We start from the raw sequence: 24,712 nt of genomic DNA on the forward strand, positions 1-24,712 counted from the left end.
AGATCTGGGGACACAGGTTGACAGCAGCCTCTCCTTCAACCACCACATTGCCACTGTGGTCAGAAAGTTCTTCTGTGTGGCACATCTCGTTGCCAAGGGTTTTGCATCCAGGAAGACAGAGGTCATCATCTCTCTCTACTCTTCCCTCATTAGGCCAGTCATTGAGTATAATGCCCCATTTGGCATATACCTCACTAGACACATGCAACAGCTGGAAAGGCCACAAATGTACCTCACAAAGAGGATCCTAGGCCTTAAACACATGTCCTACATGGACAGACTAAAAAAAACTCCATCTATTCTCTGTCTCATATCATGTACTAAGAGGGGATCTCTGCTTGACTTACAAAGGCATGTCTGACCCATCTCTGTTAGAAATGCTACATGTAAAGAAATTCCAATCCTTCCACACCACATGCTCCAGAGGCCTCAACCTCATTACCACAATCAAAAGAACATGCTGGAGGGACAGGTTCATAACCCAGAGTGCCCATGCTCTCAAATAGACTTCCGATACATGTCAAGCAGAGCACCTCACTGGCCCTCTTCAAGAGACATCTTGATGAGTGGAGAGGAAATAGAAAGTTCACTTAATAAATCAAAAAAAAAAAAGGCGAAAAACAGAAACACTGTTTTATTGTATGTCAATGCTTTCATCAAGTTTAATAACTCAAATTCTTCACACAAACACAACAAACATATCAGATACACTTAAATAGCAAATACAAAATCATATGATCTAGGGTAAAAGTCACGTGACCAAGCAATGTTAAACTTTTAAAGTGACCACATTACTTTTCTGAGAACAAAATCTGAATGCATATAAAGTCATTTAAAATACCATCCGTCCTCTGAAAAACATTCAACATCCTCATTTTTTTAAAGCATACACAACCAAAATACACAAATAATATAAAATTATAAACTATTCAACAAGCCAAACTCTTCAATTTCAGCACATAGACTGTAGAACACAGATCATTTAATCCTGATTGATTATAGGCATGTGCTCTTTGTGTCTTTTGGCTTTTCCCGGTTAGGGGTCACCACAGCGGAACTCCGGTCCGCTAATGGTTGGCATTAGATTTTTACATGCTGGCTTGCCGGGCCTAATGCACAACCATCAACGAAGGAATGCCGATTCACGTATGTCACCACACAGAAGACGCTCTAACTGAGAATCGAATGGGCAACGTCTAACTGTGAGGCGACAACGCTACCGCAGCACCACCACCGGTGCTCTAATCTGCCAAATTAACTCATGCTGCTCATATCTTAGGGTATGTGAACCTCCCCTTTCATCATACTCAACTTAATCTATCACTCTGAATAAAAATGAGTGGCCTGGCTGATTTATCACATTTTTATCTAAAGCACTTAACAACTACCGTTTTCTAATATTATAAAGGTGTTCATACACACGTTCTCTTAATTTACGGTCGGTCTTGCCTATGTAAAAACTAGGACAAGACTGGCACTGGGCTAAATACACCACTCTACTGGAATTACAGCTGTACTTGCACAGGCCTCACATTTAAACATACCTTGTTGTCTTGTCAGTCCCAAATTTTTAAATTCTAATAACCCTTTCAGGATTTGAGATCTTCTAAAATACATTTAGAGTTAGCACCTAGTTTATTCACTAAGGACCTCTCTGATGCTATTACACTCCAATTCTTAATCAAGACCTGTTTAATGTTGCCAGCATCTATATTATAATGGATTATAAAAGTTAAGGGATAGTTTTTTATTTTTCTTTGTTGCATATCATCACTCACTGTACCCCCATTTTCCATCATACATTGCCCAAGATAGCTTTGAAATAACCTACATTCCTTTTCATTTGAACTTCATTCACCAACTCTGCAAATAGGGGTGCCGGGTAGCCTCTCTTCAAAAACATTTGGACTAACAAGTCACATTCAGTTATGAACTCAAAATTAATAGTGCACATTCTGCATGCTCTTATGAGCTGTCCCTTCGCAACAGATTTTTTCTCATACCAAGGGTGAGCACTAGTAAAGTACAAAAAGGAGTTCAAATATGTCTCCTTTCTATAGACCTTCACTTTATAACATCTATTCTGTCTATCCTTAGACAAGTCCATGTCTAAAATGCTATCCTCTCTGTATTGAATGTGTGGGTGAATGTTAGAAATTCTGTTGTTCTATTACAATATTCAGTAAATTCGACAAATAAATCATGTCCACCCTTAAATATAATAAAAATGTCATCCAAAAATCTGGTGTAATAAAAAAGGTGCTGAATAAAGAGATTATTATTAAATACAAATTCACTCTCCCAGTATGCCATAACTAAGTTAGCCAAACTGGCTCCTACTGGGGAGCCCATGGCTACACCCTTTTTCTGAAAATAATATTTACCCTCAAACAAGAAGAAATTATTGCTCAAAAGAATATCCAATAATTCCTGTATAAGGTAAACATTAGTGGTACTAACACCCCTCTTAGCTAAAAGTAGGCTCACCCACTCAATTCCTAAATCTTGCAGAATTACAGTATAAAGGTCTTTCACATCTACACTAGCAAAATTAAAATCAGGTTCAAAACTATTGATGTTCTCCAAAAAGTACCATTAGTGTTTGCAAATATAAGGTTCCTTCACTACATACTTCTTCAAAAAAATATCAACACACTTAGCTAGGTGGTATGTAATGGAATTCCTACCATTCACAATTGGCCAGAAGAGGGAATTTACCAAATCTTTGTGAACTTTCAGAATCACAGAAATCACTGGAATCCGAGGGGCTGGCATAGAAAAATAATTCAATAAATCAAGGTCAATACGATTCTCTATAAACAAGTCATTCAAGTGAATGTTAATTGTCCTATATGCTTGGTTCAATTCATTCAAAGAAACCAAAATATACAACATATTGAGCATTCACGCATTATAATCAGAAAGGTTCTTAAACACAAGTCCCCCACCCTTATCAGGTTTGGATACCCACACTCCGCTTTTTGTTAAATTTTCTAACATTTCCCATTCGGCAGGTTGAACATTAATACAATTCCTCTTTCTACTCTTTTCATTACTATCAATATTACTTAAATCTATTTCACAAATACGGTCAAATAAATCCAATACTGGGTTCAGTGGTGGATTAAAGAAACTTGGAACCCTGAATTCAGAAATTTCACAATTATTCACATTAAACAACAGATTCAAGTTCAACTTACGAGTGTACAGCTTCAACTCAATCAAAGTCCTGCTCAAATCAAAATTTTTACTTGGCACAAAAGTCAAACCTTTGGACAAAAAGTCTACTAAGGTACTGTTTACTGCATAGCTTACATAATTAAAGATGTTAAAGTCCCCATCTGCATTTTTTACAATATTCAGGAACCAATCATTTCCCCTTCCATTTGGAACCCTATATTCAGTAGTCAATTCAGTTACTGCAGTGTTAAAAACAAGTACCTCATCTGTTGTTACCAATGATGGTTCTTCCTCCTGTTGTTGTTTCTCCCAAAGTTGTTGTTCCTCCCAAAGTTTTGTTGGTTGCTATTCTGGCCCCTGCAAAATTTTTGATTATGGTTGTTTGGGGAACTGTAATCACCCTGAAGACTAAAATTTTGATTTCTAATTCTTTCACTTCATCGCAGGTCATTCGGAGTCCTATCCTGTAGCTTCTCACCATCATCATTATGCTGCTGGTTCTCATAATCATCCAAACTTCCTTCCATGCTAATGGGAGGTGAGATGCTGACATTGTTGTGTAGTTCTGAGCTTGATTGAGCTTAACCTGAGATACTACGACCGATCCATTGCTGTAATGGGGTGGTTTAGGGTATGTCACTCCCCTTTGATAGTCATTCTGATAACGGGTACATTTTTTAACCTTTATAGCCTGTAATTTCAGTATTTCGCCATCAATGCTTGAAAAAATGCGATTATAGTTGAATTTATACATTTCAAAATCTAAATTGCATTTAATGAGTTTATCCAGTACATCAATCTCAATCATTAAATTAGCAACCATCTCCTGATAATGTTTAACAAAAAGCTCAAGCAGTTAACCTCTGTTTGTCAAAAAGTTTGATCAGTTCTTGATGAAAGGGTGAATCTGCTACCAGTCCTGTAGGATAACACCAGGACCTTAAGCCCTTAGGGACTTGGCAATGCTGTAAAAATTCACAAAAATATAATATTTCCAACTGTAATTTCTTTAATTTAAATGATTTATAATCCAAAACTTTGAGATTCTCATTAATAGAAACAGTGTTATTAACCAAGGTATTACTCACTGTAGAACTTGAATGATTTACTTGTAAATGCTGGGGGGGGGGGGCGGGTGGTTGAAGTCAGTCACTTAGTATGAGTGTACCACCTCTGTAATTATCTGAATTTCCTGCCTAATTCACCGACTGGTCATTATTAAAAACTGGATTGAAAGAAGATGCTGCTTGCAGAGGATTCTCCCTCAAAACAGGGACTACTCCATCCATTTGAGACTTATTTATAACCTCTGCCAAAAATTCCACTTTGTTGGTTAAATTGTTTATAAGACAAGACAATCTTTACATTTTGGAACTAACCTCCCTTCCTATGACAGCATGGGTAAAAAGTGGTGCTCTAGAACTGAAACCAGTTACTATGCCTCCAACCAAAACCACACAAACTTAAACTCCAAAGAAAACTGACAAACCACTTAATAAAACAAAAAAGAGGCAAAAAAATGGAAACAAACTGTTTTATGTTAGCGCTTTCGTCAAGTTTAATAACTCCACTTCTTCAAACAAGCAGAACAACCATATCAGATACACTTAAATACCAAATACAAAATCACATGATCAAGGGTAAAAGTCACATGACCAAGCAATGTTAAACTTTTAAAGTGACCACATTACTTTTCTGAGAAAAAATTATGAATGCATACAAAGTCAATTAAAATACATTTAAAATACCATCCACCCTCAGAGAAACATTCAGCATCCTCATTTTTTAAAACATACACAACCAAAATACACAAATAATATAAAATTATAAACTATTCAATAAGTCAAACTCTTCAATTGCAGCATGCAGATTATAGAACACAAATCATTTAATCCTGGCTGATTATAGGCATGTGTTCTAATCTGCCAAATTAACTCATGCTGCTCAAGTGTTAGGGTATTTGAACCTCTCCTTTCATCATACTCAGCTTGATCTATCATTCTAAATAAAATGAGTGGCCTGGCTGATTGATCACATGTTTATCTAAACCACTTTCCAACTTCCCTTTTCTAATATATAGGTGTTCATACATACTCTCTCTTAATTTATGGTGCATCTTGCCTATGTAAAAACTAGGACAAAACTGGCACTGGGCTAAATATACCACTCTACTGGAGGGTTGGGAGGGTGGCCTAATGGTTAAGGCGTTTGCCTTACAAACACAAGGTGTAGCGTTTGAGTCTCACAAGAGATAATTAGATAGGCTTAAAATGGCTTGCAAGGGCAATTAGCCTAGTACTAATCTATGAACCTATGAACTTGCCCTTACAAGTATACTTTTTCCCTTTCAGTGTGTATGTATAACCTACATCCATATGCTTACAATAGCCACAGGCCTTACATTTAAACATACCTTGTTGCCTTGTCAGTCCCAAATTTTTAAATTCTAATAACCCTTTCAGGTTTTGAGCTCTTCTAAAAATACATTTAGGGTTAGCACCTAGTTTATTCACTAAGGATCCCTCTGATGCTATTACACTCCAATTCTTAATCAAGACATGTTTAATGTTGCCAGCATCCATATTATAAGTGGTTATAAAAGTCAAGGGATAGTTTACTATTTCACTTTGCTGGATATCATCACTCACTGTACCCCCATTTGCCATCATGCATTGCTCACCCCCCCCAAAATAGCTTTAAAATAATTTACATTCCTTTTCATTTGAACTTCATTCACCAATTCTTCAAATAAGGGTGCCAGGCAGCCTCTCTTCAAAAACATTTGGACTAACAAGTCACATTCAGTTATGAAATCAAAATTAATAGTACACATTCTGGCTGCTCTTATGAGCTGTCCCTTCACAACAGATTTTTTCTGATACCAAGGATGTGCACTAGTAAAGTGCAAAAAGGAGTCTGAATATGTCTCCTTTCTTTAGATCTTCGCTTTATAACATCTATTCTGTCTATCCTTAGACAAGTCCACGTCTAAAAATGCTATCCTCTCTGTATTGAATGTGTGGGAGAATGTTAGAAATTCTGTTGTTCTAATACAATATTCAATAAATTCGACAAATAAATCATGTCCACCCTTAAATATAATAAAAATATCATCTAAAAATCTGGTGTAGTAAAAAATGTGCTGAATAAAGAGATTATTATTAAATACAAATCTGCTCTCCCAGTACGCCATAACTAAGTTAGCCAAAATGGCTCCTACTGGGGAGCCCATGGCTACATCCTTTTTCTGCAAATAATATTTACCCTCAAACAAGAAGAAATTATTGCTCAAAATAGAAATTGAAAGTTCACCCTGGGTATCACTCCAGTGGCTCTACTTAATAGAGGCACTGGGAACTAACGTAAGGCGGCACAATGCCAGGGCAATTCTATGGGCTAGGCTTGTAAAGGATCCAGGACTATTAGCCTAGCACACACCTATGAACCTAAATAAATAACACTCTGCTTAAGGCATTAGTCATCAGCTGATATTATCATTATTCATAGGATAATTACGGGGGCATGATACCAGGAAAATGCATTTGTTTTCAATGCCTTCCTTTTTTTGCAAGCGGTTTATCTCTCTCACTCTCTCAGTCTCTGTATGTATGTGCATACCTATCTTTTATATACACATATAGATAGATAGATAGATAGACAGATAGACAGATAGATAGATATACATGAGAGAACCAAATATAGTTGTAACTAGGTTTGGTCAATATCTGTTTAGTTAACACAATTTGGTTGATAAGCAGATGGTCGACAGATGTGCAAATTCACACAAATCCCGGGTTTGATGAAAGTGACCTCACCGTGGGAATGTGCAATCTTGGCATTAGATTGTATACTTATCAGGTTGCATAGCACACCTCTCCCCTGCAAAAGCAATGTTTTTTTTTTCTTTGGTTTGTTTCATTAATCTTAATTTGGCATGCACTGAAATCATTGCTTGGTGCATGCATACTGGGACCGGATGGTGTCCCGGGCTGTGTGCTACATGAACTCCAAGAGGAACTAAACCCACACATAAGGCTGCTGTTTAATCTTAGCCTTACCACAGGATATGTACCCAAAGAGTGGCGTACGGCAACAGTGGTCCCACTTCACAAAGGCGGTGCTTCTACGGACCCTGGAAATTACCGCCCATAAGCCTGACGAGCCTGGTCTGCAAAGCTATGGAGAGGATCATTATGGAACTCATAAACAAAGACATTGGGAACCTACAGACATTGGATCCTACCCAATTTGGCTTTGTCAAGGGCAGATCCTGCCTTCTGAACTTGGTCGACTTTTTTGAAACAGTCACTAAGGCCATTGATGAGGGTAAGGCAGTTCACACAGCCTACCTTGACCTTGCAAAAGCCTTTGACACAATACCCCACTCGGACATCATAGACAAACTCACCAGCTTAAATGTAAACCCATATGTCACAAGATGGGTTGCAAACTGGCTCAAGCAGAACCCACAGGGTCAGAGTTGCTGGAGCTATGTCAGACTCTAAGCCAGTCACAAGCGGTGTCCCACAGGGCTCAGTCCTGGGACCCCTCTTGTTCGGCATTTATTTTTCCGAGGTACAGGCAAACATAGGAGGATTGTGGCTGACAAAGTTCGCAGATGACTGCAAACTGGGCCATAATTGATACTCCAGCGGACACAAACATCCTTCAGAGAGGCCTCATAGAAGGAGATAATTGGTGAGAGAGCCATGCCCTTAAGCTAAACTGCAAAAAATGTAGAGTCATACCCGTTGGGAAAGACAAGGTACCGACAAATTACCACATAGGCGGTAATCCATTAAATGGAAGAGGTAATCAGGGACCTAGGGACCCAGGTTGACAGTAACCTCTCATTTGACACTCACATTGCCAAAGTGGTTAGGAAGACCTTCTATATTGCCCACCTTATCATGAAGGGTTTCACATCTAGATCAAGAGAGGTCATTGTGCCCTGTACTCTTCTCTTATCAGGCCAATGATTGAGTACAATGCCCCATTTGGGATGTATCTCACCCGACACCTGCAGCAGTTGGAAAGACCCCAAAAGTTCCTCACCAAGAGGATTAAGGGTCTTAAACATATGTCATATGCTGCCCGACTGAAAAACTCCAGCTCTATTCAGTCGCATACCGCCTACTCAGAGGTGATCTGTGCCTGACGTACAAGGCCATGTCCAATCCTGAATTAATGGACATGCTCCACCTCAGAAAATCCAAATCCATCAGAGCCACGAGAACAAGTGACTTAAACCTCAACACAGAAATAAATAGAACGTGCTGGAGGGACAGATTCATAACCCAGAGGCTCCCTACACTCTGGAACAGAATCCCAGTCCATGTTAGGCAGAGCCCCTCACTGACTCTATTCAAGAGAAATCTTGACGAGTGGATGGGAGATCGTAGGTTTACCCCGGGGGTCATCTCTTTGTCACTACTAGACAGAGGCATAGTAAACTAAACCCTAAAAGGGCGTAGTATTCTCATCCTAAGGGGTGGTGTAAGCCACATACACTCTGGCTAGGCTTATAAATGCCCTAGGGCAGATAGCCTAATACGAACCTATGAACCTATGAACCTATTTAATCCTGGCTGATTATAGGCATGTGTTCTAATCTGCCAAATTAACTCATGCTGCTCAAGTGTTAGGGTATTTGAACCTCTCCTTTCATCATACTCAGCTTGATCTATCATTCTAAATAAAATGAGTGGCCTGGCTGATTGATCACATGTTTATCTAAACCACTTTCCAACTTCCCTTTTCTAATATATAGGTGTTCATACATACTCTCTCTTAATTTATGGTGCATCTTGCCTATGTAAAAGCTAGGACAAAACTGGCACTGGGCTAAATATACCACTCTACTTGAGGGTTGGGAGGGTGGCCTAATGGTTAAGGTGTTTGCCTTACAAACACAAGGTGTAGCGTTTGAGTCTCACAAGAGATAATTGGATAGGCTTAAAATGGCTTGCAAGGGCAATTAGCCTAGTACTAATCTATGAACCTATGAACTTGCCCTTACAAGTATACTTTTTCCCTTTCAGTGTGTATGTATAACCCACATCCATATGCTTACAATAGCCACAGGCCTTACATTTAAACATACCTTGTTGCCTTGTCAATCCCAAATTTTTAAATTCTAATAACCCTTTCAGGTTTTGAGCTCTTCTAAAAATACATTTAGGGTTAGCACCTAGTTTATTCACTAAGGATCCCTCTGATGCTATTACACTCCAATTCTTAATCAAGACATGTTTAATGTTGCCAGCATCCATATTATAAGTGGTTATAAAAGTCAAGGGATAGTTTACTATTTCACTTTGCTGGATATCATCACTCACTGTACCCCCATTTGCCATCATGCATTGCTCACCCCCCCAAAAAATAGCTTTAAAATAATTTACATTCCTTTTCATTTGAACTTCATTCACCAATTCTTCAAATAAGGGTGCCGGGCAGCCTCTCTTCAAAAACATTTGGACTAACAAGTCACATTCAGTTATGAAATCAAAATTAGTAGTGCACATTCTGGCTGCTCTTATGAGCTGTCCCTTCACAACAGATTTTTTCTGATACCAAGTATGTGCACTAGTAAAGTGCAAAAAGGAGTCTGAATATGTCTCCTTTCTTTAGATCTTCGCTTTATAACATCTATTCTGTCTATCCTTAGACAAGTCCACGTCTAAAAATGCTATCCTCTCTGTATTGAATGTGTGGGAGAATGTTAGAAATTCTGTTGTTCTAATACAATATTCAATAAATTCGACAAATGAATCGTGTCCACCCTTAAATATAATAAAAATATTATCTAAAAATCTGGTGTAGTAAAAAATGTGCTGAATAAAGAGATTATTATTAAATACAAATCTGCTCTCCCAGTATGCCATAACTAAGTTAGCCAAAATGGCTCCTACTGGGGAGCCCATGGCTACATCCTTTTTCTGCAAATAATATTTACCCTCAAACAAGAAGAAATTATTGCTCAAAATAGGAATTGAAAGTTCACCCTGGGTATCACTCCAGTGGCTCTACTTAATAGAGGCACTGGGAACTAATGTCAGGCGGCACAATGCCAGGGCAATTCTATGGGCTAGGCTTGTAAAGGATCCAGGACTATTAGCCTAGCACACACCTATGAACCTAAATAAATAACACTCTGCTTAAGGCATTAGTCATCAGCTGATATTATCATTATTCATAGGATAATTATGGGGGCATGATACCAGGAAAATGCATTTGTTTTTATTGCCTTCCTTTTTTTGCAAGCGGTTTATCTCTCTCACTCTCTCAGTCTCTGTATGTATGTGCATACCTATCTTTTATATACACATATAGATAGATAGATAGATAGACAGATAGACAGATAGATAGATATACATGAGAGAACCAAATATAGTTGTAACTAGGTTTGGTCAATATCTGTTTAGTTAACACAATTTGGTTGATAAGCAGATGGTCGACAGATGTGCAAGTTCACACAAATCCCGGGTTTGATGAAAGTGACCTCACCGTGGGAATGTGCAATCTTGGCATTAGATTGTATACTTATCAGGTTGCATAGCACACCTCTCCCCTGCAAAAGCAATGTTTTTTTTTTCTTTGTTTTGTTTCATTAATCTTAATTTGGCATGCACTGAAATCATTGCTTGGTGCATGCATACTATGTATTTGACATTTGACTTTCCTGTTGACATGCAGGATATCAACATTAGGGTCTGTTCAAGATTTTCAGTAAAACCAATGTATATCTATATCTATATCTATATCTATATCTATATCTATATCTATATCTATATCTATATCTATATCTATATATTTATATCTATATCTATCTCTATGTCTATATCTCTATCTATATTTATATCTATATCTATATCCATATCTATATCTATATTTATATTTCTTTCAAATAAATGACCAGCACCACAAAAATATTTTTAATGCAACACACACTTATCTCTCTGTATAAATGCATATAAAAAACATCTAACTTTTAGTATATCAACAAAGACAATATTGACAAAAAACATTGATCCTGCACAACTGACTCTGTAATGTGCATGTATCAAGAAATAATCATGGAGCATGCCAAACAAAAACAATGCTTTTTACAGTGGAGCAGGTCATGTGGTGAGGATGCACCCTCAGTCCTCACTAATTTAATACACCAAGAACAAGATTGCACAATACAGTAGAAGAAGTATATTCTTAAACATTGAACCCTGTTATTATATTTGTAGAAAACACACACACACACACACACACACACACACACACACACACACACACACACACACACACACACACTTGGGAATATGCATATGTGCATATATTTCTTGTTAAGCTTTCCATATATAATGTATTTTTAATGCAGTTTAATACATTTAAAGTACCCCTTCACTTTTTGAGTGGGATTTATAATGTAAAAGAAGGCTTGGGGCTGATACGTTAGATGATTCATTTGGCACTGCTAAAATAATTCTCTGTCTTAAAGTAAGGTTTCATGAATAGATATTGATACGCTTTTTTTGTAACATTTTCCATTTATCCCATTGACCATCATCTCTTCTTCTGTGGTCACATGAGTGGCTCATTCATTTCTATTTCCCTGCTATAGACAATCATGCTGGAGACAGGCAGAATTTTAGCCCTTCCTCCTCTCATGCTAGTTCCCGGCTTGTCTATCAGCAGCCAGCCTGTGTGAGGTAAATGCCCCCACTTTCATGTGACATATCTTGGGTCCCCACCCTCATGTAGTGTACTACAGTGCATGCACTGTGAGGCTACAGTAGGCCTCTTTGTTAGTGCATCTCATCTGCTGCAGCCCCAGCCATGCATTGCATTCCAATGTGCATAGCAGGATTGGGGCTGCTATGCACTCCAATGTGCTCTGCAGTAATACTGGGAGCACCTAGCATGCAATACTTATTCCTCTCCCTCAGAGAGATGTGTGCAGGCATAGCACCTTCATTCCTTCAGCTTTTCTCACAGTCTACTAAACTGCTAGGGATGCTAATCTAACCTTGGTTGCCTGATCTGTTGGAAGATCTCCTTTCCTCTGTGTCACTGAGCTGACATAAATATTGTTATATAAGTTACTGTTAAAGAAGTACTGAGCAGTGCCGAGATGATAAAAAGCAAAATAAGCTGAATATGGCAGAAGAGGAAATTGATGTATAAGAATATCAGAAAACTAGAGTAGAAATTAGATACATAACATACACTAAAGAACATAATCTCATTGAGTTTTATCAGACAGATTCATGGCAGATTCATGGCAGACTTTGAAAAAAAAAAACTGCATAAGGCAGAAAGGATTTGAAAACGCAATGGACTGTAGTGATTTTTTACAGGGTGAGTAGATTGTCAGTACAAGCATCAACATTATGTAAAAGAATCAAAGTAGGAAACAACAGAACATGTGCTTTTGAAGTATGAATAACTTAAATGATTTTTGGGAAAAGGTGTCACCTCCAATGATGTTCAAGACGAACACTTACAAATGGTGACCATGTAAACACCACTATTTTGCTTGTATAATACAGACATTTTCAGAAAACAGATGATACTTCATTGCATCTTTAAGGATTGCATGTCTATATATACTATGTTGTTGTGTCTTTTGCCTTTTCCTGGTTAGGGGTCGCCACAGCAGAACTCTAGTCCACTAATTATTGGTAGTAGATTTTTACGTGCTGAGTTGCCGGCCCTGACGCACAACGTTCAACAAAGGTATGCCCATTCACGCATGTCTCCACACAGAGGATGCTCTAGCTGAGAATCAAACAGGACAACGTCTTACTGTGAGGCAACAACGCTACCGCAGCACCACCACCGCAGTACTATAAATGAAGATTCTTGGCTATGTCACTGCTATGACCTACCCTACTAAATTCACCTGTCCCCGCCAACATGATCTCTCCCTCGGCTGTAACCCTTTCTAGAATGCTTTCAATCAAAAGTTCTGCTTAACTTAATTTATGATATCTGAGTGCTTATCATCTGTCTTTCTCAAATGTAATCTTACCTCTTCCATATTGCAGTACTCTCTGCCCCCTACTAATCCCACTAACAACCCAACTTTATATTATCTCACATTTTTTTAAATTCCTAACTCTAAATCTGTGTCTTTACTTCATATTTATAGTACCCTGTACTCATCACAAATCCCAAAAAATATCCAAGATTTTATTTTGATAAGTTACTAACATGAGGCTATATCCTAATTTCTTCTCACTCTTCTTAAGTTACATTTACTCCCATTAGTCCTCCCAACGAAAAGCTCCTTATATAAGAATATTTTTATTAATTTAACATATTTACAATATATACACAGAAAGGAAGAAATTCAACATCACATTGAATCATCGGGTCTATATTAGAACAGTTTCAAAACTTCAAATGTTCTAATATAGAACCCTATTCAGCGAAAGCTGAAAACATTGAATATACAGAACATTGGATTGGTTGGCAAGGAACTTACGAATGCTGCTGTTATGCGCCACACTGGTGAGCAATGTCATCACCACTATGACAACCTGAATTGTAGAAAGACGGGGACTTTGGAAATCTGGGTCCAAAAGGCCATGGCTAGGCATGCCCCAGACATATGTAAATATTTCTTCCACTATTTTACTAAAATGCAAGCTGAATCTATGAAAAACTGGTATGCATAATGGTGTGCTTCCCTCCCAACAGCTGCAGCTGAGAGGGCTCACAACATGCAGTCCCTTGCCAGGCGCCTGGACAGGGTGAGCTGCAAGTGTGGTAAGAAGGTCATTGTCCCACTGTACTCATCCCTCATTAGACCCATTATAGAGTATAATGCCCCATTTGGTATGTACCTCACAAGACATCTGCAACAGCTGGAAAGGCCACAGAAATACCTCACTAAAAGAATCACAGGCCTAAAGCAGATGCCATATGCTGACCATCTAAAAAAACTCCAGCTATACTCTGTGGCATATCATCTACTCAGAAGCGATCTCTGCTTAACATACAAGGCCATTTCAAACCCTGAGCTGTTGGACATGCTTCACTTAAAGAAATCCCAATCCCTCAGAGCCACATGCTCCAAGGAACTAAACCTTATCATCACAATGAACAAAACATGCTGGAGGAATAGGTTCCTAACCCAGAGACTCCCCATACTCTGGAATAGACTGCCCATGCATGTCAAGCAGAGCACCTCATTGGCCTTCTTCAAAAGGAACCTTGATGATTGGATGGGAGATAGGAAATTCACCCCGGGGATCATGTCAGTCACCCTGCTAGACAAGGGCCCAGAGAAGTAAATATTGTAGGAAAAAATTTCCAGGGAATTGTTATGGCTAGGCTTGCATAGGCCTTAGGGCCGATAGCCTAGTACCAACCTATGAACCTATGAACCTGTGAACCTATATTATGCTAACTGCAGTGCAATAAACCATAAATAGTAAAAACTCTATTGCAATAAGGAATAAACAAAAACTGTAGTGCAATGAAGAATAAACAATACAAACTGTAGTGCAATAAATAGACAATTAGAACGTTAGTGCAATAAATGAACAATAAAAACTGTAGTGAAATAAACAATAAAGAATACCAATAACAGTAAGCAAAAAGGTGTAAAGCAGGATTGTGGTCTCATAACATAATTGCAGCAAATCTGTATGCATTGCATGCATGTTCTAATGTCACTGCAGTCAACTGTAAAACTGTAATAAATATAGAATGCAAAAGTAATGGCCTGAGAATTTATTACACAACTCATAGTATGGTTAAAGGATGTCTCTAGGACAATTTCAGTCATATAATGCTCATTTTCCTCCCACTCCAGGAACAACAGGTATATGGGTGAGTTAGCTCACTTTATGGGCAGATACTGTATGTAGACTTCATAGATAATTAACACAGATACCAATATAGTGTTAAGCAGGATTGTAGTTTCCAAACTAAATCTTTCTTAATATTTGCAGTAATGCTGTATTCATTGCATGCCTGTTCTAATGTCAGTGCAGTCAACTGTAAAACTATAATATCTGTAGAATACAAAAGTAATGGCCTGAGAAATATATTGCACAACTCATAGTATGGTTCAAGGCTGCCTCCAGACCAATATCAGTCAAATAATGCTCTCTTTTCCTCCCACTCCAGGAACAAAGGGTATATGGGTGAGGTAGCTCACTTTATGGGCAGATGCTGTTCACAGACTTCACAGATAATTAACACCAATATCAATAAAGTGTTAAGCATGATTGTGGTTTTCTAACTAAATTTGTCTTAATATTTGGAGTAGGGCTGTAGTCATTACATGTCTGTTCTAATGTCACAGCAGTCAACTGTAAAACTGTAATAGTTGTAGAATGCAAAAGTAATGGCCTGAGAAATGTATTGCACAACTCATAGTACAGTCCAAGGATGTCTCGAGGCGAATTTCAGTCACATAATGCTCTCTTTTCCTCCCACTCCAGGAAGAAAAGTTATATGGCTAAGGTAGCCCACTTTATGGGCAGATATTGTGTGTAGGTTTCACAGATAATTAATACCAATGCCAATAAAGTGTTAATCAGGATTGTGGTGTTCTAACTAAATCTGTCTTAATACTTGCACTAGGGATGTTTTCATTGCATGTCTGTTCTAAGTTGCTGCAGTGAATCGTTACATTATTTGCAGATGTCCCCTGCAGTCACAGCATTTGGGTTCTACTCCCATGCCTGCCAACTAAGGCATGATGGCTGTCTAGTCTGCTTAATGTAGACAAACATACCTCTCAACTGTCACCATTTTTTGTAATATAATTACAACCATCTAATCTGTCTGGTCCATGATTACCAGATAAATGATTACCTGCAATGCAATATATTTTCAAACCATTTATGGAGCATCTTGGTAGTCATACATGTGCACATTATATGAAACTGTTCTGTGTAGTTGTGTACTTGCATTTGTTAGTGCTTGGCCCATGCTGTCTGATGCTAACAGCTTGAGAGGTATGTACATACTATATCAGCTATAGAAGAATTATAGTCACTGTACTCACAACTGACACTGCACACCTGTAGAAGTATGTATTACAAGTCTTTTTAGAGATATCATCTGTGATATCACTAATGCTATATTTTTCTCTCCTCCCCACCCCTTATCTTCTTTAATTTATTAATATTATTTATTATTATGATTTAATATTAATATATTTTTGTTAAACTAACTGTTATGTTGACCGTATGGGTTATTTCATACTTGTTTGCTGTTAACATACTTACTGTTATGTTATTTACTGTTGAGTTCCACATAATATACCTTAATGTGTATTTGGATTAGTCAATATTATGTTCCATTCTGTTAATACTAACATCGGTTTGGTTATTACTAACCTTAACTTATTGTTATAACTACTTTACTACAGTGGGTCAAGGTTGGCTGGTTCCACGTGACCTGCTTACCTTGTCTCCCCTGACTGTGGCACCAGGTCCCAGCATGTCTGAAACCCAGCCTAGTGGTGCCACCTCTGTTGACCCTGCACTACTTGTGGCATTGGGTAGTACCACCCCATGGGATGGGGATGGGCCCCCCTTTAGAAGCAGTGGTGCAGGGGGAGTTGTCACCAGTGACAAAATGGGTTTGGAATGCAGGATTGTCTTCCATGGGTTTGGATGACCCCTGCACTGGATGGAGAGCATGCTGGCCACCCTGGTGGGACAGGCTCACCCTAGAGCCCAGCTTCTACCACTGCCTCCCTTGAGGCAGTGATGGAGCAGTGCTGACAGTCCCATGGATGGTGATGTGTGTCACACTGCTACCTTTTGGAGGCACATCAGACTGCAATTCCACAACACCCTTCCCATACAAGGTGTTCATCCCCCTCTTGTGTCACACACCACCCCTGTCTGCTGTCTTGTCTGTCTGCAAAAGCTTTCTCACCTACCCAACTTACCTCCCTCACACGTACTTATGTCCCTTCACCAACCTTCCACTCTCACCTAAAAATCAGCACCCCCCCCCCAAAGAATATCATCCCATACATAGCTATCCATTTTGCATGTATGTCCACTGGACATATATAATTTGGTCCAATTGGCTTATAAACATGATTATGTTGTCCTCATCCTTGTCTCTGGAGGTGAGAGTCCAAAATCATCTACAAATTCTGTCAAAGTGCACAGTTGTTGCTGTACAAGACATAGTTAGCTATGGTTCTTTCCTACACCCTTCCTGCACATCCCTACCTGCCTTTCACTATCTTTTCCCTTGCTTGCCCCCATTTCACCACTTTCCTATCTCCCCATTTTTTTCTTTTCTTTATATATTTTTTGGGGTGATGCAGCACATCATACGGCTTTGCTAAGCCCAGCAAAATGTAGCTATATTGATATATGCATTTTAAATGATAATAAACATGTACAAAATTAACACCTCTCCCCTATTTTGAACCCAAGACTATCGCACCTGCAGACCATTTTGTTAAACTACTACACCACACAGCTGTTAATTAAAACAGGTGGTTTAAGCAAACCATAGTAATTGCAGATTATAGTCATTAAGCATGTTTAAATGGAGCTGCACATCATTCTACATCACGCAAACTTGCTTAAAGAGTAACGGAAAAAATGGTGGAAGTGTACCTTGGACTCTGGTGCAAGAGTACACCACGAGAAAACCAAACACAGAATAATGGATGTAAGTGAGATGTCTAACAGCAGGTAAATGTGTCCTTTTATCAGCAACATTTAGAAATACACCTGGCAAAATACATGTTCATCTGTGACCCTGGTGCAGAAATACATCCATTTAAAGCCATGCACATAATGATGAATGTAAAAAAAGTATGTCACAGTCTATATGTGTGCACTTATATCTTGTAAATACACACGCTGTAACATCGACTTAGTAGCTTAGTCTGTTAAATGCCTTGCAAACTATATATTTTGCCACCCTGGGTTCAAATCCAGTGGTGTGCAGCATTTAAATTACATTAGTGTTAAGCCAGCAGTTAATGACTGAGTCATGCACTCTTTATCCACACAATGCATTTCAAATGAAATGTCTGCATTTCACTGATGGAAGTCACAGGCCTGCAGATAGGAACACACCACTTATCCCTATAGCAGTATGCTAGACAATGCAGTAGTGCAGCGGTAGTGTTGTCACCTTACAGCAAGAGGTTATCTGGTTCAATTCTTGGCTGGGGTGCCTTCTGTCTGAAGTCTGCATGCCATCCCTGCATTTATGTGGGTTTCCTCCCACGTTTCAAGGATGTGTCTAGAGTATTTATCCCTGGGCCTCTGCTGAAAATTGGCTTCTTTCCAAGTTGGACTTTCCCAGTAAACAAATGTTAAATAAAGTGTCAGGTCATGTATTAATATGCTTTCACAGAGATTTTTAACTCAGGTAATGCAAATGAGGGCCACTAATATCATAGTGCAGCAGACAATCCTTTCATACTTACAGTGCAGATTAGCACAGCTGCATAACTAACATACACATATGAAGCCCCTGCTTATAACAAGGACTGCCACCATACATGTTCCAAATGAGTACCAAACTGTAACACATGGCCTGACAGTTGCTCAAGTGGTGGACATAATGTTATATTTATCCCCTATGTTGCTCAAAGACGCAACAAGCATGTTGCCTAGTACTCTGTTTATGATACCATTATCTAACATACTTACCTTAAACACATGCTGTAATTGGATTAGAATGGGTTCCCCCACTCTGGGTCTGCCTTTACAACAAGGCTCACACAGTTCCCACAGTTATTCTTACAGCTTGTTGTCCTCCAAAGTTTTATTTTTATTTTTTTATTTATTTAACATTTGTTGACCGGGCTAGTCTAGCTGGATATATGTCCATTTTCAGTAGAGGCCCGGGGAGAAAAGCTCCACAAAGAACAGTCAATTTAAAACAAATCAAAGTTTTTGGGCATGTATAGACAAAAAGACATAGATAATAGTTTACAAGTGACAACAATACAGCAAAAATAAAAAGAAAAAAAACACAAACTTTTTTTTTTTTTTTTTTTTTTTTTAGGAAAGTACAAGGAGTAGGGAGGGGAGTAATAGTGGAAGAAAAGACACAAGGAAAGTGGGGAGAGAAATGCAGAGAGGTTTGGAAAAAGTAAGGTAGAAAGGAGAAGTAATATCTAATATGAGGAGCTTGGAGAAGGTAGTTCATAGTAAGATTTTAAGTGACCTAAGGAATGAGAAGAGAGTAAGGAGGATGTGCTTAGGAAGCGAGAAATAGTGATAAAAAGGAGGAGAGATTTTAGTCTGGGTTGCTGCATGGGCAGAGCCAGTGGTTAGTAAATAGTGATAACAAGGAGGAGAGATTTTAGTCTGGGTTGCTGCATGGGCAGAGCCAGTGGTTAGTAAATAGTGATAACAAGGAGGAGAGATTTTAGTCTGGGTTGCTGCATGGGCAGAGCCAGTGGTTAGTAAATAGTGATAACAAGGAGGAGAGATTTTAGTCTGGGTTGCTGCATGGGCAGAGCCAGTGGTTAGTAAATAGTGATAACAAGGAGGAGAGATTTTAGTCTGGGTTGCTGCATGGGCAGAGCCAGTGATTAGTAAATAGTGATAACAAGGAGGAGAGATTTTAGTCTGGGTTGCTGCATGGGCAGGGCCAGTGGTTAGTAAATAGTGATAACAAGGAGGAGAGATTTTAGTCTGGGTTGCTGCATGTGCAGAGCCAGTGGTTAGTAAATAGTGATAACAGGGAGGAGAGATTTTAGTCTGGGTTGCTGCATGTGCAGAGCCAGTGGTTAGTAAGATGAAGTTTGAGCTTCTTTTTGAAGAGTGAGGAAGAGGAGATTATAGTGAGGTCCTTAGGAAGAAGGTTCCAACTTTTCCCCACTGTGTAGGAGAAAAGTGAGTCACCTGCTTTGTTATTAAATTTGTGTATGGATGCTAAAAGTTTGTGTGAAGAGTGAAGGTTAGAAAGATTTTTATAGGGACTAATAAGTTTGGTAAGGATAGGAGTTTTTTCAGGGAAGTAAAGGATTTTTTGGGTGATTATAAGTTGCTGAGATAAAAGCTGATTATCAAGTTCAAGCCAGCCAAGTTGTTTTAAATTTAGGCAATGGTGAGACCTAAAAGGGGAGCTGGTAGGAAATCTGGCTATATTATTGTAGGCGGTAGTTAATTTGTTCAGGTTAGTTTTAGATAGGTTTGTGAATAAAGGTGATGCATACAGGAGAGTAGAGATACGATGGGTGTGAGCAATGGTAATTCTGGCTGTAGGAGTAAGGAAAGGCTTGATTTTGTAGAGGGAGCCAAGTTTTTTGTTAGTAGATTTAATAGTGGTATTAATATGAGTGTCATAGTTTAGGCAATGATCGATAGTAACACCTAAAAGTTTGGTTGTTGTGTCAGGAGATATGACTGTGCCATTTTTAGATATGATGGAGAAGTGGCGTGGTGGAGATTTTTGTGTGGGTGTGAAGAACAAAAGTTTAGTTTTTTTTAGAGTTAAGGAGGAGACATCACTGTAAAAAAACACTCTTCCACAAGCTGAAATACATTTTGGGTGAGAGATTGAAGTTCAGATGGGTTAGAGGCTGAGGAGACTAAGGTGGAGTCATCTGCATACTGTATGGTTACGGCTTGGGGGATGCTAGAAGCAAGATCATTGATAAATATGGAAAATAAAAGGGGACCTAAGATAGATCCTTGGGGGACTCCAAGGGAGACAGGAAGAGGGGAGGATAGAGTGTTTTCTCAGAGGACAGCCTGTTTTTGATTTTCTATATAAGACTTGAACCATTGTAGTGCCAGAGTGTCAAGTGAAAGTGATTTCAGAAGATTCAAGAGAATTTGATGATTAACCATGTCGAATGCTTTTGAGAGCTCTATAAAGACAGCAGATGAGAGGATGTTATTATCACGGTTTTTATTTATGTGATCAGTAAAGGAAAGAAGGGCAGCAGTAGTGCCATGGGAGGGACGAAATCCATGCTGGGAGGGAGCTAGTAGTCCATTAAGAAGGAGGTGGTCGAGCATTTGTTGGTGAATGCATTTTTCCATGATTTTAGCTAAGGGTGAAAGTAGGGCAATTGGACAGAAGTTTGAAAGTTCTGACGAGGTTCCACCCTTATGAAGGGGAATAATATGGGAGATCTTCCAGATGGAAGGGATAGTGCCTTCTTTGATGGTTCTGTTTATAAGAATAGAGACAGGGTGATTGCTTTGGCTGCAGTTTGTAGATATTGAGCAGGTAATAAGTCAGCAGAGGGGGTTGAGGGTTTGAGTTTTAGAAGGAGGGTACAGATGAGGGATGTAGACAGGTTGTAGATGGAAAGTGGGAAGAGTTGGAAAGGAGGAGAGTGGTGAAAGAGAAGCCACTGGAGGAAAGGAGTTAGCAAGTGACTGGATAGCTCCAGTAAAGAAGTTGTTAAAGAAGTCAGCTATCGGTTTAGGAGTGTTTTCAGTAGTAGTGGCAGGGGTGGGTGTCTTAGTTGTGCCAGGGTGAAGTAAAGTATTGATACCTGTCCAAAATTTCTTAGGGTTTTGGTGGTTATTTTGTTGGAGGTGAAGGAAAAAGTTTTTTTTGTCAAGTTGTACAGATGATTTAGTGGAGTTTCTAAGCTGTTTAAATTTAGTGTGATCAGAAGGGTCTTTAGAAGCACGCCATTTTGACCAGAGTTTGTTTCTTAGCAACATTTTGTGCTTGGTTTCTTTTGTAAGCCAAGGTGCAATTTTTGCTCTATTTTTAAGGGTACGGATAGGGGCATGGAGGTTAAGAATTTCAAGGAATTTTGAATTAAAGTAGGCTGCTGCTTCATCAAGTTGCAGGTATTTTAGGGGTGACCAGTTACAGAGTCTAAGTTCATTTTGGAAGCATTCAGGGTTAAAGTTTTTGTTGGAGCGTATGGTTTTGAGACTTGTAGGTCTAACTATATTGGACTTATGTCGAAGTAAGTAAGTTAGAAAGTGATCACTCATATCTTCTGGGAGGGTGCCTACTGAGTAGAATGTAGGGGAGGTATTTATTAGACTCCAGTCAAGGATGGATTCTTTTTTGGTGGGTTTGTGGATGCAAGTGGGTGAGGAGACAATTTGAGTAAAGCCATGCAGGTTAATGTGGTTAGAAGGGGTATTGGCATTACAGGTATTCCAGTCAATGTTAAAGTCGCCAAGTACTATGGTTTCTTGTGGATATGAAGTGGATAGCCAGCTAAGGATATTTTCAAGGAGGTTGATGTTGTTGCCAGGTGGAATGTAAGAGCACAGAATATAAATAGCCTTGCTAGTATTTAATTGGAGCTTAGTAAAGAGAATTTCAGAGTTAGTGTCAGATGGGAGACAAGAATTTAATGGAGTGAGTTGGAGACCTGTTTTATACAGTAAGGCTATACCCCCTCCTTTCTTGCTAGGGCGATCTACTCTTAGAATATTATACCCAGGAGGGGTGATATCGCAGTCCTGGACATGGGGTTTTAACCAAGTCTCTGTGAGACATAATAGATCAAAGTTGTGAAATTGCAGTAGGGCATGAAACTCTGTTATTTTATTTTTAATACTTCGTATATTTAAGTGAGTTAGTAAAAGGGAGTTAGAGGAGAGGCTAGGATTGTATTGGGATGAGGAATAAGACATAGGTGTGAGGATAGGAGAGGTAGTGGTGGGGCCTGGGTTGGGTTGAATGTCACCATCTAAAAGGAGGTGACTGTGAGATCTGTAAATGTGAATTGGTACAAGATATGAAGCGATTTGTTGTTTTTTCCTATATAGGTGTTTGTAGTCAATATGGCTAACTCTGTGATATTTTGGGAAGAAGTAATTGGAAGTATATGTTATGTTGATGTGTTTTGGGGGAAGTGATGATGCAGTAAAGGATGTTTGTTTTGAGGAGTGGTGGAGGTTAGAGCAGTTGAAGTATTTGTAGGAAATGGAGATGTAGATAAGGAAAAGAGATGGGAGTATTGAGAGTAGGAGGAGGGATGTGAGTTAAGGAGAAAAGAATGGCAAAGGCATTGTGGTATGGAGGAGGAGTTTGGGTGGTAAGAGATTAGATGGGAGGGGAAATTAATAAGATAGGAGAGGAGGTAGAGAGTGTTTGAGAAGGAAATGAATGTGATTGGTTGATATGGGAGGAGGAGTGGCTAGAGAGGTATAAGGCTGGATGTACTGGGGGTGGGTGGTAATAGGGGGTAGGGTAGGGGAGCGAAGTGAGCCCGGAGGGCGAACGGAGTGGGAAGAACCAAGCAGGGAAGAGAAAGACCAGTCAAAAGAAAAACAATCAGTGAGATGCTGATTGCTATTAGCAGGTAAGGTCAGGTAGGTGGAAAGAGATGATAGTAGAGAGTCAGAGTAGGGTTGGGAGAGTAGAAAGAGAACAGGGAGAAGTGGAAGATAAATGGAGGTGAGGCAGAATTGAAGTAAGTATCAGTAGCTAAAACAAGATAAGAAAGATACCAGGAAAAGTAGGTAAAGAAAAGGACAAGCTAACTTGGTAAGTGAGGTTAGAAGGAATGGGATAGAATTAATGGTGAGAGAGTGCCATCTAGTGGGTAAAAGTAAAATTACACAGACAACCTAGGAGGGAAAGGAATAGTATGCAGGTGGGTGAGTCAAGTGTGGAGCAAAGTAAAGACCACTAGAGGGGCTGGGGAGATAGAGATAGACAAGAGCTATGGCTGCTGGCTATCCTGGAGTGGTAGGGAGTTTAAGCATGTCAACAGTTTGGATAAATAAAAATGGTTACTTGTCAGCGGACATACTTTCTTGTATTCTTGAGGGGATGCCTTTATTCCTTAATACAGGAAGGACAGTCGGTATAAGTGACTGGACGGAATCCTGGTCATCAGGTAGTACAGGTTCCGACCCTACTGGAGGACAGGCAACTGGCAGGCTAGATAGAGCACGGGAGAAAGAAGATAAAGTGATAATTTAAACAAGTTGGCAGTAAAAGGCAGGCAATATAAAATACAGGCAGAATAATAGCAAAAGGTTAAACATACAATACATGAATAACACACATTTGCATAATACTGTTTAAAAGCATACATAAAAGTGCAAAGAAGGTTATTAAATCAGTTCATAGTATACCTATCAAATACACAAAATATAGAACATAGCTAAGGCAATTTCAAGAACATAAGGACAATAGAGGTGAATCCCAGCTCACAACAGTAATGTATCACTTTTGGCATAAAATATGGTAATAATTAAAACCTAGAGTATTTTTTGAGACGATAGCTGCAAGCATTTACAATTAGTGCATTACCGTCCCAGGAAATCCCATTTTGATAGAAAGCAGAATTAAAATTCAGCAAAAGTCAAAAATTAAAATAAATAAAGGAGCTACATGGGATTAAAAGTAAGCTATGTATAGGGCTTCAATACAGTGGCGCTAAATAACAATTACCTGGTTACTTAAACAAACAGTCTTAACAACGCTAAGAAATACATTGTTGACAATAGAGGAAAAATGGCGTTTATGCAGGGCAGCCACAGATAAGGCAAATGGCGCTTTTAGGTACCCCTACATGTGATAAAGCTTATGGCAATCTAGTGAATATACGTGAGCGTTTTAGCTGATTAAAAGTAGAATACAG

This window comes from Protopterus annectens, chromosome 7.part1 (genome assembly GCF_019279795.1).
Source record: "Protopterus annectens isolate FY-2018-M chromosome 7.part1, PAN1.0, whole genome shotgun sequence".
In the NCBI taxonomy this organism is placed as follows: Eukaryota; Metazoa; Chordata; order Ceratodontiformes; family Protopteridae; genus Protopterus; species Protopterus annectens.